We start from the raw sequence: 16,060 nt of genomic DNA, 5'->3' as shown, positions 1-16,060 counted from the left end.
TGAGTCCAGATTTGAACTCAGGTCCTCTTGAATCCAGGGGTGGTGCTTCTTCCTGTGTCTTTTAGACAGACAACAGGGATAGCCAATTTGAATGAAGAAGCCCCAGGGGAAGAAATATGGAAGGGTGACAGTATAACCTAGAAATATGAACTTATGGACATGATGTCTAGCCCCCTTATATTACAGATGAAGAAACAGAGGGCAAGAAAGATGAATAACTTGCCCAAGATCACATAGCTAGTAAGCATGCAAGGTAGGATTTGAACTGTGGTCTTTAACATTCCAAATCCAGCACTCTCTTTACTGTTCCACCTGGTTAGGAATGGAGGGATAGGAATCGATTAAACATTTTCAAATATGTGCTATCTGCCAGGCACTATACTAAGCAATCATGTTATGAATACAAAGAATAGAATAATCTCCACTCTCAAAGAGTTTATAGTATAAAAGTTATTTACTTATCATAGTCATTGATTTAGAGAAAGATAAGAAATACCAGGCCCAGTCTACCTCACAACTGTAGAATAAACATTAAAAAATGTGTTTGAAAAGTTAATAAATTCACCAGTGGAAGAAGGGAAAATGACATTTATATAAGGAAGAGAGCAGACCACCTTTCATCCAGTTTAGAGTTTAAGAAAGTGTTAGAATCACATAGGAGATAAAATGGATAACTTTTATTATGTGGAATTAAAAAGGTTTTGCACAAACAAAACCAGTGTAGCCAAAATTATCAGTGTTTCCTTATTTTCTTTTTCCTTTCCTTTCCTTTTCTTTCTTTGCTTTTTTTGGGTGTGGCAATTGGGGTTAAGTGACTTGCCTCAGGGTCACACAGCTAGTAAGTGTCAAGTGTCTGAAGTAGGATTTGAACTCAAGTCCTCCTGAATCCAGGGCCAGTGCTCTAACCACTGCACCACCTAGCTGTCCCTGTAGCCAAAATTAGAAAAAAAATCAGGAAACTGGGGGAAAATTTTTGCAGCAAGTTTATCTGATAAAGGTCTCATTTCTCAAATGTCTAGAAAGATGAGCCAAATTTATAAAAAATAGGAGCCATTCCCCATTTGCTAAATAGGGGATATGAATAGTCTATTTTCAGAAGAAGAAGTCAAAGCTATCAATAGTTACAAAGAAAAATGCTCTAAATCACTATTAATTAGAGAAATGCTAATTAAAACAACCCTAAGGTACCATATTACACCCATCAGATTGGCAAAGATGACAGAAAAGGAAAATGACAAATGTTTGAGGGAATGTGGAAAAATTGGGACACTAATGCACTATTGGTGGAATTGTAAATTGATCTGACCATTCTGGAAAACAATTTGGAACTATGTCCAAAGGGCTAGAAACCTGTGCATATCTTTTGACCCAGCAAAACCTCTTCCATGTCAATAACACAAGAAGATTTAAAAAGAAAGGAAAAGAATTCATATGTATAAAATATTTATTTAGCTCTTTTTGTGGTGGCAAAAAATTGGAAATTGAGGGACCATCAATTAGGGAATAGCCAAAAAAATTATGGTATATGAATGTGGTAGAATAATGTGTGGTAAGAAATAATGAAGCAGGGGCAGTTAGGTGGCGCAGTGGATAGAGCACTGGCCCTGGATTCAGGAGGACTTGAGTTCAAATCCGGCCTCAGACCCTTGACACTTACTAGCTGTGTGATCTTGGGCAAGTCACTTAACCCCAATTGCCTCACCAAAAAAAAAAAAAAAAATATATATATATATATATATTAGGGGCAGCTAGGTGGCGCAGTGGATAGAGCACTGGCCCTGGAGTCAGAAGTACCTGAGTTCAAATCCAACCTCAGACAATTAATACTTACTAGCTGTGTGACCCTGGGCAAGTCACTTAACCCCAATTGCCTCACTAAAAAAAAACAAAAAAACAAAAAAAACAAAAAAAAAGAAATAATGAAGGGGATAATTTCTGGGGAAAAAACCCAAATAAACCTGGGAATATTTATATGAATCGATATAGAGTGAAGTGAGTAGCACCAGGAGAACAAATTTATACAGTAAGAGCAATATCATAAAGATAATCAACTGTGAAAGACCTAATTGATCAATACAATGATCCACAACAACTCCAAAGGACTCATGATATAAAGTGCTCTCAAGCTCCATATAGAGAACTGGTGGTCACAGAGTGTAGATTGAACCATATTTTTTCTTTTTCCTAATTTTCCTTACATTTTTTGGGGGAGGATACTTGGCTAATGCAGAAATATGTTTTTCATGACTTTATATGTATAATGGGTATCATATTTCTTGCCTTCTCAAGGATGGAAGAAAAGGTAGAAACCTTGGAACTGAAAATAAAAATTAAATTAAAAAACCAAAATTGACAGGCTTCATTTTTACTTATAAAGGAAATAGTTCATGTTTCATAATTTAGACCTCAGTTTTAAAATTCAATATTTATAAATTCATCCAGATGAAGTCATATTTTGGTAAACTTGATTCATGGAATCCAAACACAAAGAAGTTTGATTTTTAACCCAGAGTGATCATTTATGAATTTATAGTTAGAATTCTGTCAAGGAGATCATACTTTTATGTCAGCTGCTAGTCAACACACTTTCTTCCTAATTGAGAAAACAACTTGGAAGCCAAGTTGCAATAAGAAGGGTTTAAAAAACAAAACATAAAACCACCAACCACTTCAATTAAGCACTTGAACTCAAGTCTTCCTGGATTGGAGACTAGTTCCCTGGTCAATTATATTAATTAAGTGCCTACTATGGATTACTATGGTGGAGATTTTTTGTGGGATCTGAACTAGTGATTTCATCAGTGCATTCATCAGTGTCTGTGAGACTGTTCCTTGAGAGACACAGAGAGAGGTTAAATAATTTGTTCCTGGTCATGTAGCCCAAAGTTTCTCTTTTTCTTTCTTTCTTTCTTTCTTTCTTTCTTTCTTTCTTTCTTTCTTTCTTTCTTTCTTTCTTTCTTTCTTTCTTTCTTTCTTTCTTTCTTTCTTTCTTTCTTTCTTTCTTTCTTTCTTTCTTTCTCTCTCTTTCTTTCCCTTCCTTCCTTCCTTCCTTCCTTCCTTCCTTCCTTCCTTCCTTCCTTCCTTCCTTCCTTCCTTCCTTCCTTTCTTTCTTTTGCATGGCAATGAGGGTTAAATGACTTGCCCAGGGTCACACAGCTAGTAAGTGTCAAGTGTCTGAAGCTGGATTTGAAGTCAGGTCCTCCTGAATCCAGGGCTGGTGCTCTATCCACTGCATCACCTAGCTGCTCCACAAATTTTCTTAAACTGAATGTGGGGATCATGAAAAATTTGGCAGTAAATGTTTGATTTATATACCTATTTTATATATCTATATATCTGGGGTCACATTAAAATTTCTCCAGTGAAAAGGGGTCTCGAGTGGGAAAAGTTTAAGAAGTCTTGGTCTAGCCAGTATGTGCCAGAAACAAAACCATACACAGTCTTCCTGTCTTTCTCCTCTCCACTATATCAAACTACCTCACAATAGGATAAATACCCAAATCACCATTTTCCTACTATATGGTTTTATCTGCCCCTAAGTTTGTGAGCCCAGAATGTAAAACATGAACACAAAGGCTGCATGGCAGGAAGGATAGGAATCCAAGCAAATTTGCACATAATAAGCACTAAATAAATAAGTATATTTTGATTTGTTGATCAAATAGGCTTTTTCAATTGATGACCCATGAGTTCCATAGCCCTGAAGATGAAGTAATCAAAAAGTCATTAAGACATGAGTCTAAGTATGAATATGTCCCTTTTCTTCTCTCCCTATTTGGAAATTCATGTGTCTTAGATAGGTGCAGTTTTATTCTTATTTTCATCACTGTTTAAATATGGAACTGAATTTATGCCCCCAGTGGGTGTGAGGATGCCCTATTTAAATATTAGGAAAAAAGATGTCACATATAGGTTATATTAATAATACTTGATAAATGTAACACATTAAATGCAAATGCATTTTAAAAAATCATTCTGAATTCACTGTATACTGAGATTTTCCTGCTCAAAATTCTTTAGTAGCTTCTTATTATCCCTAGGACATAATGCAAGTTCCTCAGCTTAGCATTTGAAGCTCTCTACCCTTTGGATCTCTTTTTACCTTTTTAGACCTACTTCATTATTCCCCTTTATGTACTCTATATTTCAACTCATCATTCCACCACCCAGCTCTGGAACTTTTGAAAACCTGTTCCCCATGCCTGGATTTCTCTCCCTTCTCTCTTTCACCCCATAGAGGCTTAGCTCAGGTGCTAGCTTCTATTTAGAGTCTTTCCTAAGCCCTCATTCCTTTGCCCAATACACTACTTTTGGTCTCCACCTCTTCATATTGCCTTGTTTTTAATTGTTTCTGTATATGTTATGCTTACCTCCCATCCCCCCAAAGATGTAAATTCATTGAGAGCAGAGATTATTTTATTTTTGTCTTTATCTTCAAGTCAGGCAGAGGAATCTGGATATAGTAGGCACTTAAGGTTTTTTGTGTTGGATTAAATATGAAAATGACTGGCTTTTTCAAAAGCTATGCCAATGGAATACAAGCTTTGACATAGCCTAGCAAGCTGGAAAGTATTTGAGGAGTGGGCCAGAGGTTTCTCTTGTTTGGGGACCAGCCTACATAAGTTTATGTAAGATTATCACTAGTAGGCTGGCCACCAGGTGATGATGATGATTTTTTTAAAATCTGCATTTCATGTACAAATAGGGTCTCTTCAAAATGATGTAACCATGGATCTTTGGAGTTTTTAAGTGTAGCTCTTATAAGTTCTGAAGATCCTCATCTTAACTACCAATCATATGAATGAGTCAGGTTCCCCATAGCAAGGCTAGCTATATCACTCTTCAGGGTTCTAAGTGTATCTCTGAGGGGTTGGGGATGTGTGTTTTTCTCTAATGCTTTTTGCCTTTAGTTTTCATTTGGGTGCATTCTTTCTAATGTCAATCACCAATGATTAGAACCATTTATAAAAGAACATCTAGCAAGAAGATATAGAATGAACAGAAGTACAAATATTTCCCCATAATATCCCTGGGAAGAATAGGCTCAAATTTAAACTAGATAATAAAGACAAGGGTGGGGTCTTCATGCAGATAAAATCATGTTCAGATAAGAAAAAAAGGTTACCCTTATACCTGTAGAGTTAAACTGTATTTTATTGGTTGTACTACTAATATATATATATATATATATATATATGTATATATATATATATATTTTTTTTTTTAGTGAGGCAATTGGGGTTAAGTGACTTGCCCAGGGTCACACAGCTAGTAAGTGTTAAGTGTCTGAGGCCAGATTTGAACTCAGGTACTCCTGACTCCAGGGCCGGTGCTCTATCCACTGCGCCATCTAGCTGCCCCTGTACTAATAATATTAAGACATCAAATTCTAAGTCAGAAGAAAATATGAACAGTTTTACCTATCATATAAATGGAATTTGAACACATGCAGTATGTCAGGGGCTTTGCAAGTAGCAGACACTTAGATAAATGAATGAAATGATCCATTGCTAAAATTTCTGCACACTGGCTTTCTTTGCCTTTTTCTTTTATTTTCTTTGCCTTTTCCCCCTTTTTCTTTATTCCCTTGTTGGTAAGGATTAATACTAGGATAATATTTCTATGTAAATTAACAAGGACATTTACTGAGAGTCAATTGTTCTCGAAAAGAGATACAAAACAAATACATGACATTGGAGTCTCTGCCCTTGAGAGAGATTCTTTTCAGATATTATGTTTATAGTAGAAAGAATAATGCACTTGAATGAACATAGGTGGATTTGGGGGCTGGCTCTGCCATTTTTTTTTTTGCAGGGGCAATGAGGGTTAAGTGACATGCCCAGGGTCACACAGCTAGTAAGTGTCAAGTGTCTGAGGTCAGATTTGAACTTAGGTCTTCCTGAATCCAGGGCCAGTGCTTTATCCACTGCACCACCTAGCTGCCCCTGGCTCTGCCATTTATTAAGTGTGAATTGTGTCATTTAACTTGTTAAGGGCTAAAATTCTAGCTAGTCTGTCTAAAATATCTAATGAGTGGTCACCAATAAATTATAAGCTTTAGCAAGAGTTAGACATTTAAGCATTTATTAAGGAGAATAAGAATTTGGTAAAGAGAGAAGAAAAGGCCTACATTCATCTATCTATTAAAGGGAGAGCACATTTCTAGCTCCTTTCTCCACCAGCATCCTCAGGAAAAAGCCCGAGTCAGAGTGCCCGGCTCCCCCTTTTTCCTCCCACCAGCAAACATCACTTTCTGACGCCAAAGAAAAGACCCATGGTCTTGTCCTCAGAGATGTTCGCCTCATGGCACAGCTTTTCTTCAGCAAGTTTCCAGCAGATGGCGTCATTCCAATCATTACAAACTTCTCTTAGTCTCTTTCTCATCTATGAATTGATGCTATAATACTTGTATTACCTACCTCTGAGCATGGGGTTTACAGTCAAGAAAATCCAAGTCAATTCAATTGAATGTAATGAATATATTTTAAGCATTCATAAAGTCCCAAAGTCCTACAGGATAACTTTTGTCATTCTCATATGGGAATATGATGTATAAACACTGAGGATGAAAATAAAAGTAGACAACATTAACACTAGCTAAAACATAACTTCTTAAATTGTGGATCACAGTAACGGATTGTGGGGGTTACAAAAAATTTAGCAACAGTAAGAGGTTATATATACCTATATTATGTACCCATATACCTGGGTTTACATAAGTATTTCTCTGGTGAAAAGGGGTCATGAGTAGAAAAAGTTTAAGAAGCTTTGAGCTAATATATTACGATGACAAAATAATCTACCAGAACAAAGCTACCATTGTTAAGAGGCTTTTAATATCACTTTGTTACCTTCTAAGTATTTGGAGGCTGGGTAGAAAGCAATGATAATGTGCATTCCTCTCTCCAACTCTAGATTGAAAAAAGTAGATTTTCCCAAAATTTCATGTCAGCATGGGGCATGTGATTGTATTTTAGAGGCAACCTTTTCTGTTTTTACCAGGATATGACCTTATTTATTCCAAAGCAACACGTTCTTGAAAACTGGGCATCATCCCCATGATCATGAAATATGACATAGAACTAGAAATGCTCAAGAGCTGATTTTGTTTCTTACTCTCACAGAAATCTGAGGAATGGGAAGTAAAGAGCCAAGCAAATAGAAAAGTAATTTTTGTTGTACTCTTACAGATGACCATAATGAAAGTAGTGGGAAGGATATAGGGAAGATGCACATGAAACCTCTCTCTCTTCTGGCAGGCAAAAGAGAATCTCTCTTTGTTTCTGTGCCTCTGTCTCTCTGTCTCTAACTCTCTTTCTCTCACTTTCTTCCCACCTGCATGACATTGTATCATGTAAGCACAATGGGCTCCAGGGAAGTTACTAATAAGATAATGTAATCCTGTTTTGCAGGAATGCTTATGTGTCTGTTTTTAGTGTTATTGTTAGATTAACATATTTGTGTTGTGCTAGAAATTTCCCTGAAATTCCATGTATTTTTAGGTTTTTATGTAACATAATACCCCAATCCTTCCCTCCTTCATTAGAAAAATCTTGTCTTTTTTTTTTTTTTTGGTGTAAGATGTATGCTCATTGGCCAAATGATTTGGTCTCATTTGGGCCTCAAATATTTATTTGTCCTTGGGTGAATTTCTTTTTTTAATCACAAAAGTATTTTATTATTTTCCAGTTACATGTAAAGATAGTTTTCAGCATTCATTTTCACAAGATTTTTAGTTCCAAATTTTTTCTCCTTCCCTCCCTTCCCTTCCCCCTCCCCAAGACAGAAAGCAATCTGATATAGGTTATATATGTACAATCACATTAAACATATTTATACATTAGTCATGTTGTGAAAGAAGAATCAGAAAACAAGGGGAAAACCTCAGAAAAAACAACAACCAAAAAGTAGAAACAGTATGGTTCAAACTGCATTCAGAATCCATATTTCTTTTTTCTGGATGTGGAGAACATTTTCCATCATGAGTTCTTTGGAATTGTCTTGGAAAAACCTTGGATGAATTTCAAGATGAATTAGCCAATTGGCAAATAAAAAAAACCCCCAAAAACTAGTGCCATAAAAATGAATTACAGAATTATAAAATTGGAAGGAACCTCATTAGTCCTCTTATAACTTTCTCAAAAAAGTGGCCATACTCTCTCTACTTAAAGACCTGCAAGTAGGGAAACCTATCATCTCTAAAGGCAGCTCATTCTGTTTTTGGATTAAGATTTTTTTTTTAAAAATAAGCTAAACTTTGTTTCATTTTCCTGGTTTTGTCCTCCAAAACCAAACAGAACAACTCTAATATCTCTTCCAACAAGAAAACCCTTCAAATACTTGAACAGTTATCATATTTCCTCTCTGCCTTCTCTAGGCTAAACACTCCCATGTCCTTTAGTCAATCACCATATAACATGGAATCAAAATCTTTTATCCTGGTTGCCGTACTCTGGACACTCTCTAGTTTATCAATGTCTTTCCTAAACTTCAGAACCCAGAATTAAACAGAGTTATCCAAATGTGGTTGATTGGGACAGAGAACATCTTTTCTGTCTGCAGCATTACACTATTAATTCATACTGAGTTGTAAAGTACTCGTAAAATTGATTTTTGAAACTTGAATGTAAGACCTTACTTTTATCTGTTTTCTGTCATCTAGTATATTAGCTTTCCTTCCAAGTTTTGTATCATATGCATAACCATTCAAAATATACCTATATCCAAGTCATTGACAAAAATGTTAACTAGCACAAAGCCAAGATCTATTGATCTCTTATCAAGTTGACACTGAAATATTAACAGCTGTTACTTGAATTTGGCCATTCATCCATCTAATTGTATTACAGCTAAGTGTGGAAATACCTGAGTAGGACCATGACTAAATTGTGCCTCCACTAGAATTAGAACCTGAGTGAGAATTTCAGATTAGAACTCACAATTAAGTAAAGCTAAGTTATTTTTTTGATAATGTTTATCCCATTTAAGGAGTGATGTGGCCTTGATTTTGGTATCTTTCTTTGAAAAAATGACTGTATTATTTGTTTGATTACGTGACCCATTCTATTGTGCTCTTTGGAGTGTGTTTAATAGAATTATTTCCTATACATTACTCTCTTAAATGAATATGAACAGAGAGACTTTTCAAGGGAAGACTTATCAGTAATAAAAGCTATTTGCTGATCAGTTACATTGGCTCCACTAGGTTTAATGTCAAATATTTCCCCAGGATGCATTTATAATTTTGGGGGAAAAATTGTGATATAACCTGATGGTTACTTTAGGAAGAACTTGAATACCAATGAAGAAGGTCTCCACTGTTCAAACTCCAGGGAAATCTACATTTATACTCAGTTTAATAAAATCGAGGCGGAATATGGGAGAAAGAAGATGAAAATACTATCTTGTGTCTGGGTAAGAAAAAAGCAGATTGTAGAAAAATATGTTAGCCAAGAAAATGCAGTAAATTACAAAATCCAAAGTCATCTGATATAATGTGTTTAGCAGATTGTTATCTAAGTAAATAGGCTGACTCTTTTAGTTCTTCCAGTAAGGAACTACCTGCTTCATTTGGTTGATGGTCAGTTCTCTTTTGGGGGTGGGCAGAAGGAAGAAGGAAGATTCTCCTCTGGGGCTGTATCATGAACCTTACCACACTTGTTTGGGAAAAGAATAGAGAGGGCCAAACCATAGAAGCTTTTCCTTTTGAAAATTTCCTTCTAGCAACAAGGTAACCCCAGGAATATGATTTGATCCCAGCGTTCTGGATTGAATCACTGTCCTTAAATAACCCAAGTGGGAAGGATGAGAGATCCTTTCAGACTGAGGAAAACCCATTCAGACCAAATGAATATCCTCAGCTTTCAGAGGGTTTTGATCTGTGATTAATAAGTGATTGACTAAGTATCATCAACATTGTGTGTTGATCAACTGTGATAGACTAGATTCTTCTCACCAATACAATGGTACAGGAGAGTTCCAAAGGACTCATGATGGACAGGGCTCTCCAAATCCAGGAAAAAAAAAAAAGGAACTGTGGAATATGGATGCTGATTAAACCATACCATTTCTTTTGTTTTTGGTGCTATTGTTTTTCTTTTTTGAGGTTTTTCCTTTTTGCTTTGATTCTTCTCTTGCAACATGACTAATGCAGAAATGTTATTGTACATATGTAACCTATATCAGATTGCCTGCAGTATTGGGGGGAGGGAGGGAGAAAAATTTGAAATTTGAAATATTATAGAAACAAATGTTGAAATCTATCTCTACATGTAGCTGGAAAATAATAAATACTTTTATTTTAAAAAATAACACTTAAAACACTTACTAGCTGTGTGACCCTGGGCAAGTCACTTAACCCCAATTGCCTCACCAAAAAATAATAAAAAAAATAGTGACTGACTAAATAGTAGAGACAAAAACCCCATCTTTTGCTGTCCTTTATATACAAAGAAACATCCATTATTTGACTGACTCCTCTCAGATTCATCTTTTGTAACTGGCTCATTTTATTTACTGCTGTTTATTGGCAAATCATATTTGAACCAGATGGAATCTGAGACAAGGCTAAATACTGCACATTCAGAAGTCACTGTTCAAGTTTATTTTTGGGTATATTCATATATGGGTTCTGTCTTTTCTCTTCCTGTCTAGGCCATTTTATTAGAAGGTGGGGAATCTAGTGGTTGAAAGTGTTTTGAATTTTGTCACTGTCAAGGTGTATATAATTCCTATCTATTCTTAATTACTTGGAGGACAAGAATGTATGCTCACTCAATTGATCATTCAATCAACCATTCAATCTTTTTGTTGTTGTTGTTTTTGTTTTTTGTTTTTTGGTTGGGCAATGAGGGTTAAGTAACTTGCCCAAGGTCACACAGCTAGTAAGTGTCAAGTGTCTGAGGTCGGATTTGAACTCAGGTCCTTCTGAATCCAGGCCAGTGCTCTATCCACTGTGCCATCTAGCTGCCCCCAAACCATTCAATCTTAAGAGCATAATGTGTACCAAGCACTGTGCTAGGTGCTGTGGATACAAATACAAGGAATGTAAATAATCTTTCATCATAAGGAGCTTACATTCTAATGGGGGAGATAAGTACATTATATAAACAGATGTATAGTATAAATATGAAGTGAATATATACAAATATATACAAAGTAGTTAAATACATGTTATTTTTGGTGGGAAGGCAGTAGCATTTTGGAGGGGGTGGTAAGGAAATACTTCATGTAACAGTTTGCTTGAGCTGTGTTCTTTTTTTTTGGTGGGGCAATGAGGGTTAAGTGACTTGCTGAGGGTCACACAGCTACTAAGTGTCAAGTGTCTGAGGTCGAATTTGAACTCAGGTCCTCCTGAATCCAGGGCCTGTGCTTTATCCACTGTACCACCTAGCTGCCTCTTTTGCTATGTTCTAAAGGCAGAGAAGCTGTGAGGGAAGGAGAGAATGCATTCTCGGTATATGGGACAACTGAAAAGGCACAGAGACAGGAGCTGGTATGCCATGTGTGAAAAACAGAAGGAAGACCTGTTTGGCTGAATTGTAGAATATAGGAGGAGGACCCATGTCCAAGGAGCCTGGAAAGATAGGTTGTGGCCTGTCTGTGTAAGACTTTAAATAGTGGAGTGTATGTTTTAGCCCAGAGGCAATAGGAGTGTATTGGAATTGATATAACTTTAGAAAACTGGGAAACTAATTCCTAAGGTTGGTTGGAAAGTTAAAAATTAGTTTTTTAAAAAAACAACTGGAAGATTTTGTAAGATAGCTTTTGTAAGGAAATAATTGTTTTTGTACTTATAGTTAGTCTAAATAAAAACAATACATCTTAATTAAGTTGGACACTCTTCTAGGTTGGAGTAATAAGTTCTCATGTCAATAACCATTTACTATTGGGGAGATTCAGAATTTTTTGCCAGCCTCTGGTAGGCTTTCCAGTTAGCATCTGAAGTACATTGCTAATAATGAGATTGGATTAATTTTCTCCTCAATTGCCTTTAGAACCTATCCAAGTAGGGAAGCCCATTGTGTTCTATTCAGGCTTAGGTGGGGGGTAGATCCTTTGTTTAGATTGCCCAAGGCTGGGGGTGGTCGGAGAGTTAGAGTGACATAATCAGTCACATTTCACCAGCCTTTCATTAGAATGTGTCCACATATTATTATAATATTCATTTTCTCATTAATTGTTTGCCAATCAGAGTGACTGCCACCTGTCAGGAACACCCACTCTTCAAAGGGCATATAAGCATTAAGACTCTGCCATAATACATCTTTGGTTCATGAGAGATGGCCAAATAACCAAACCTTTTATTAATTATCTGCTAGCAATAATTAATAAAATGATTAATTGCCCAGAAACAATGTCTCTCAACCTTTTTATACTTCATATGAGCATGCTTTATTTTGTAGAAGACTATTGGGAAATAAAAAGGCTCATGACTAGTTTCGATATTGTGATCTTGAGGAAGTCCCTTCCCATTTTGGGCTTTATTTCTCCCATCTGTCAAATGAGAGGGCTGGGGGCAGCTAGGTGGCACAGTGGAAAGAGCACTGGCCCTGGAGTCAGGAGGACCTGAGTTCAAATCCGGCCTCAGACACTTAATACTTACTAGCTGTGTGACCCTGGGCAAGTCACTTAACCCCAATTGCTCACTAAAAACAAAAACAAAAACAAAAACAAATGAGAGGGCTGGCCTAGATTATTTTCAACATCTCTTCCTGCTTTAATATTCTATGATGCTATTGTTGGATAACTTTTTGATTGATGAGAGAGAGAGAGAAGTTTAGTGTTATTAACTTTGTCAGCCATGGAACTCAATGAGTGTATCCATTGGAGTGAACATGAGATGAGAGATGGAAATCTGTTTACTCAGTTAGTTCCCAGGTGTTTTTCATAATATTAGCTTTTACACTCATGTCCTGTACCCAGTGTTATTCTAAAACTTTCTTTTCTTCATACTCACAGAAGGACTATTCATTACACTTAAATTTGCAGAGCTTTTGAGCAAGGTCCTCCTAGTATTCTTGGTCAGTTGATAAACATTTATTATGTGCCAGGTATTGTATTAAGTTATGGGGGTACAAAAAGATGCAAAAGACAGTCCCTGACTTCAAGGAGATTACAATCTAATTGGGAAACCAATATACAAACAAATATGTACAAACAAGCTATACACAGGATGAATTGGAAGTAATTAAAAGAGAGAAGACACTAGAAGGTCACCTAGAACCCTCTAATGTTCACTTGCCCTTCCTTGTGTCTTCTTTTGCCTCATGATAAAATAAGCAAGAAGAAAAAGTTATTTGATGTGATCACCCTATAATACAATCCTCTCCAAATCATCAGTTTCCTTGCCAGATAAAGCTTGAACCCTTTTTGTTTTCTATTTAAGTAGAAGTCCTGACTCTTTTTTCCTTCCTGATTAATAATTTAACAGGACATGGGGAAAAATAAAATGTATATTCAATTGTTTCCATAGCAGTTATTACAGATTCAGCTACTCTTTGATACAGATGTCATTTAAAGATTCCATAGCCCCTTTCCAGCTGCAACTGTTTAAAGATGCTGTACTTTATTGGACACTTAGAAGCTTTTTATGGGTAATTATGACAATATGTGATTTAAACCTTAAATGCTCACTGACATTAGGAACCTAACCACCTCATAAGGAATGACTCCTCTGTACATATAATGGGAATTAAAAAGGAAGAGTGTGAAATATGGGTTCTGTCCAATTTGGATGGAGGGGGAAAATAGGAATAAGTAGAACTGAATAAAAGAGTAAATTAGAAAGTCATGGTGGTACATGATGACAAGGTGTAAAAAACTGATAACCAGACTTAACACAAGTCACTCAGGGAATGTCAAGTTCTTTGGATTTCACCTGTAAGGCATATGCAAGTCCTTTGTGTGATAAAGAGGCAAGTCATTATACTGCTCCAAAACCAGATGTCTTGGCCAGTCAAATGGGGATGATAATGCTTGCATTACCTGCTACTAAGACCATGCTTTGTAAACCTCAAAGGTCCATAGAAACATGATCAATTTTATTGTTGTCCTGAAATTTCAAAGAAGCAGTTCCACTCAGGGAGTTAGTAATATTGTGAAGGAATAGGCACATAATTTATGGCATTAATTATTGGTAATCAGTAATACAAATTGGGTATATTGTAAGAGGTATTCAAATCAACTCTATAATCACATATTACTTCAGTTCAGTATGGGAAGAAATATGGCTTGAGTTCCCATTCAATACCTACTCTACCAACAGAGCAAGAAAGAACTATAAATCATAGCAATAAAAATAGCAAATTATTCAATTAGAACAGAATTGCAAAGTAAATGGCAGGAAAAATCCTAAAGTAAGATAAATCTCAGTCCTGCACAATGAAATATGTAGATTTCTGCACTAGTGGGAAAGAGAACAGTTTCCCAGAAAACTCCCACTTTGAGGCCAAGAAATACTTTACAGAATCAGGGAATTACAGAATTTTGAATTGGAAGGGGCCTCAGAAATCATCAAGTCCAACTGTATGAACAAGAATAGTTTCTTTATTGTTATTATTATTGTTATTGTTATTATTATTATTATTTTGGTGGGGCAATTGGGGTTAAATGACTTGCCCAGGGTCACAAAACTAGTAAGTGTCAAGTATCTGAGGCTGGATTTGAATTCAGGTCCTCCTAAATCCAGGGCTGGTGCTTTATCCACTGTGCCACCTAGCTGCCCCTTCTTTAGCATTCTTGAAGAGGAGTCATTCAACCTTTCCTGGAAGATCTCCAGCATGAGGTAGCTGATTATCACCTGAGTCAGCACGTTCTACTTGTGGATAGCTCAGTCAGGAAGACTGTCCTTATCTTAAGTCTAAATATGCCTCTTTGCAACTTCATCCATTGCTTTTAGCTCTTCCTTCTGAGACCAGATACTAATTCTTCCACAAGATAGCCCTTAAAAGGCTTGCAGAAAACTATAATCTATTCCTATCTTATTATTATTATTATGCTAAACACATCAAGTTCTTTCAGCCAATCTTCATTTGGGACAATCTTTTTGACTTATATCATATTAGTTGCCCTTTTCTTGATAACTCTTCAGTTTATCAATGTCCTTCCTGAAATGTGGTTTTTGGGAACTGAACATAATACTGTAGATGTAGTCTGATTCGAACAGAGTAGAACAGGAATATCAACTGTCTAGTTCTGAACAATAGTGCTCTTTTACCCAAATGCTCAATAGATCTATGATCTGATGGATTTTTTTGAGGGTCCTCCTGAGATGCAGATTGCAACCTGTCCATGCTTGCTCATCATGGGCAATTGTCCATGTTGTCCTAAAAATTTACTACAGAGGGTCCACTCAATGTGCTGAAGACCTTGTTCATTTACTTATTCCTGATATTGAGATGGTACCAGTTGAACACTGGCTGTCCACCTTTCATACCTTACTCTTGCCATGTAAGTAGCTCATCTTCCCTTCTCATTATACAATTTCTTGATGACATCTTTCATTTTTATTTTTCTTCAGAGTTCTTTATTGGCTATAAGTTGCAGTCTGTATACACTAGTGTTCCTCCATTGCCCTCTATGTGATGTTTATTTTTAGCTTTTCATAGGCAGGGGTATTCCCTGGTATTTCCTGTCTTACTGCCTGATAACCACTCCAGTAAAATATTGCAACTTAATTTTGTATTAGGCTTTTTTGGGGGCAAAAATATTATTCTATTGAATCACATTCAGATTGCAGCCCACTAAACTCCCCAAATTATTAAAAAACTTTCTTTTTTCTTTTAAATTTATTGTGAATTATAAAATAATCATCAACCACAAGTATCCCAATATGCAAAGAACAACAAAGTATTGTATATAAAGCCACAGATTTTTTTCATGTTTTGTTTTTAAAACTTTTATGTTAAATTTAATAAGGTGATAGCAAAGTTGTCCTGTTGTATGCTCTTGTGAATTTCTTTTTATTTCACCATGTTCATTTTAAGATGTTTTATTGATTACTTTTTTCTTTCTTTTGCATCTATTACTTCTTTTTTTTTTTGCATCTATTACTTCTCAT

The sequence above is a fragment of the Dromiciops gliroides genome, chromosome 3 (assembly GCF_019393635.1).
Source record: "Dromiciops gliroides isolate mDroGli1 chromosome 3, mDroGli1.pri, whole genome shotgun sequence".
In the NCBI taxonomy this organism is placed as follows: Eukaryota; Metazoa; Chordata; class Mammalia; order Microbiotheria; family Microbiotheriidae; genus Dromiciops; species Dromiciops gliroides.
This window is presented reverse-complemented; position numbering follows the sequence as displayed.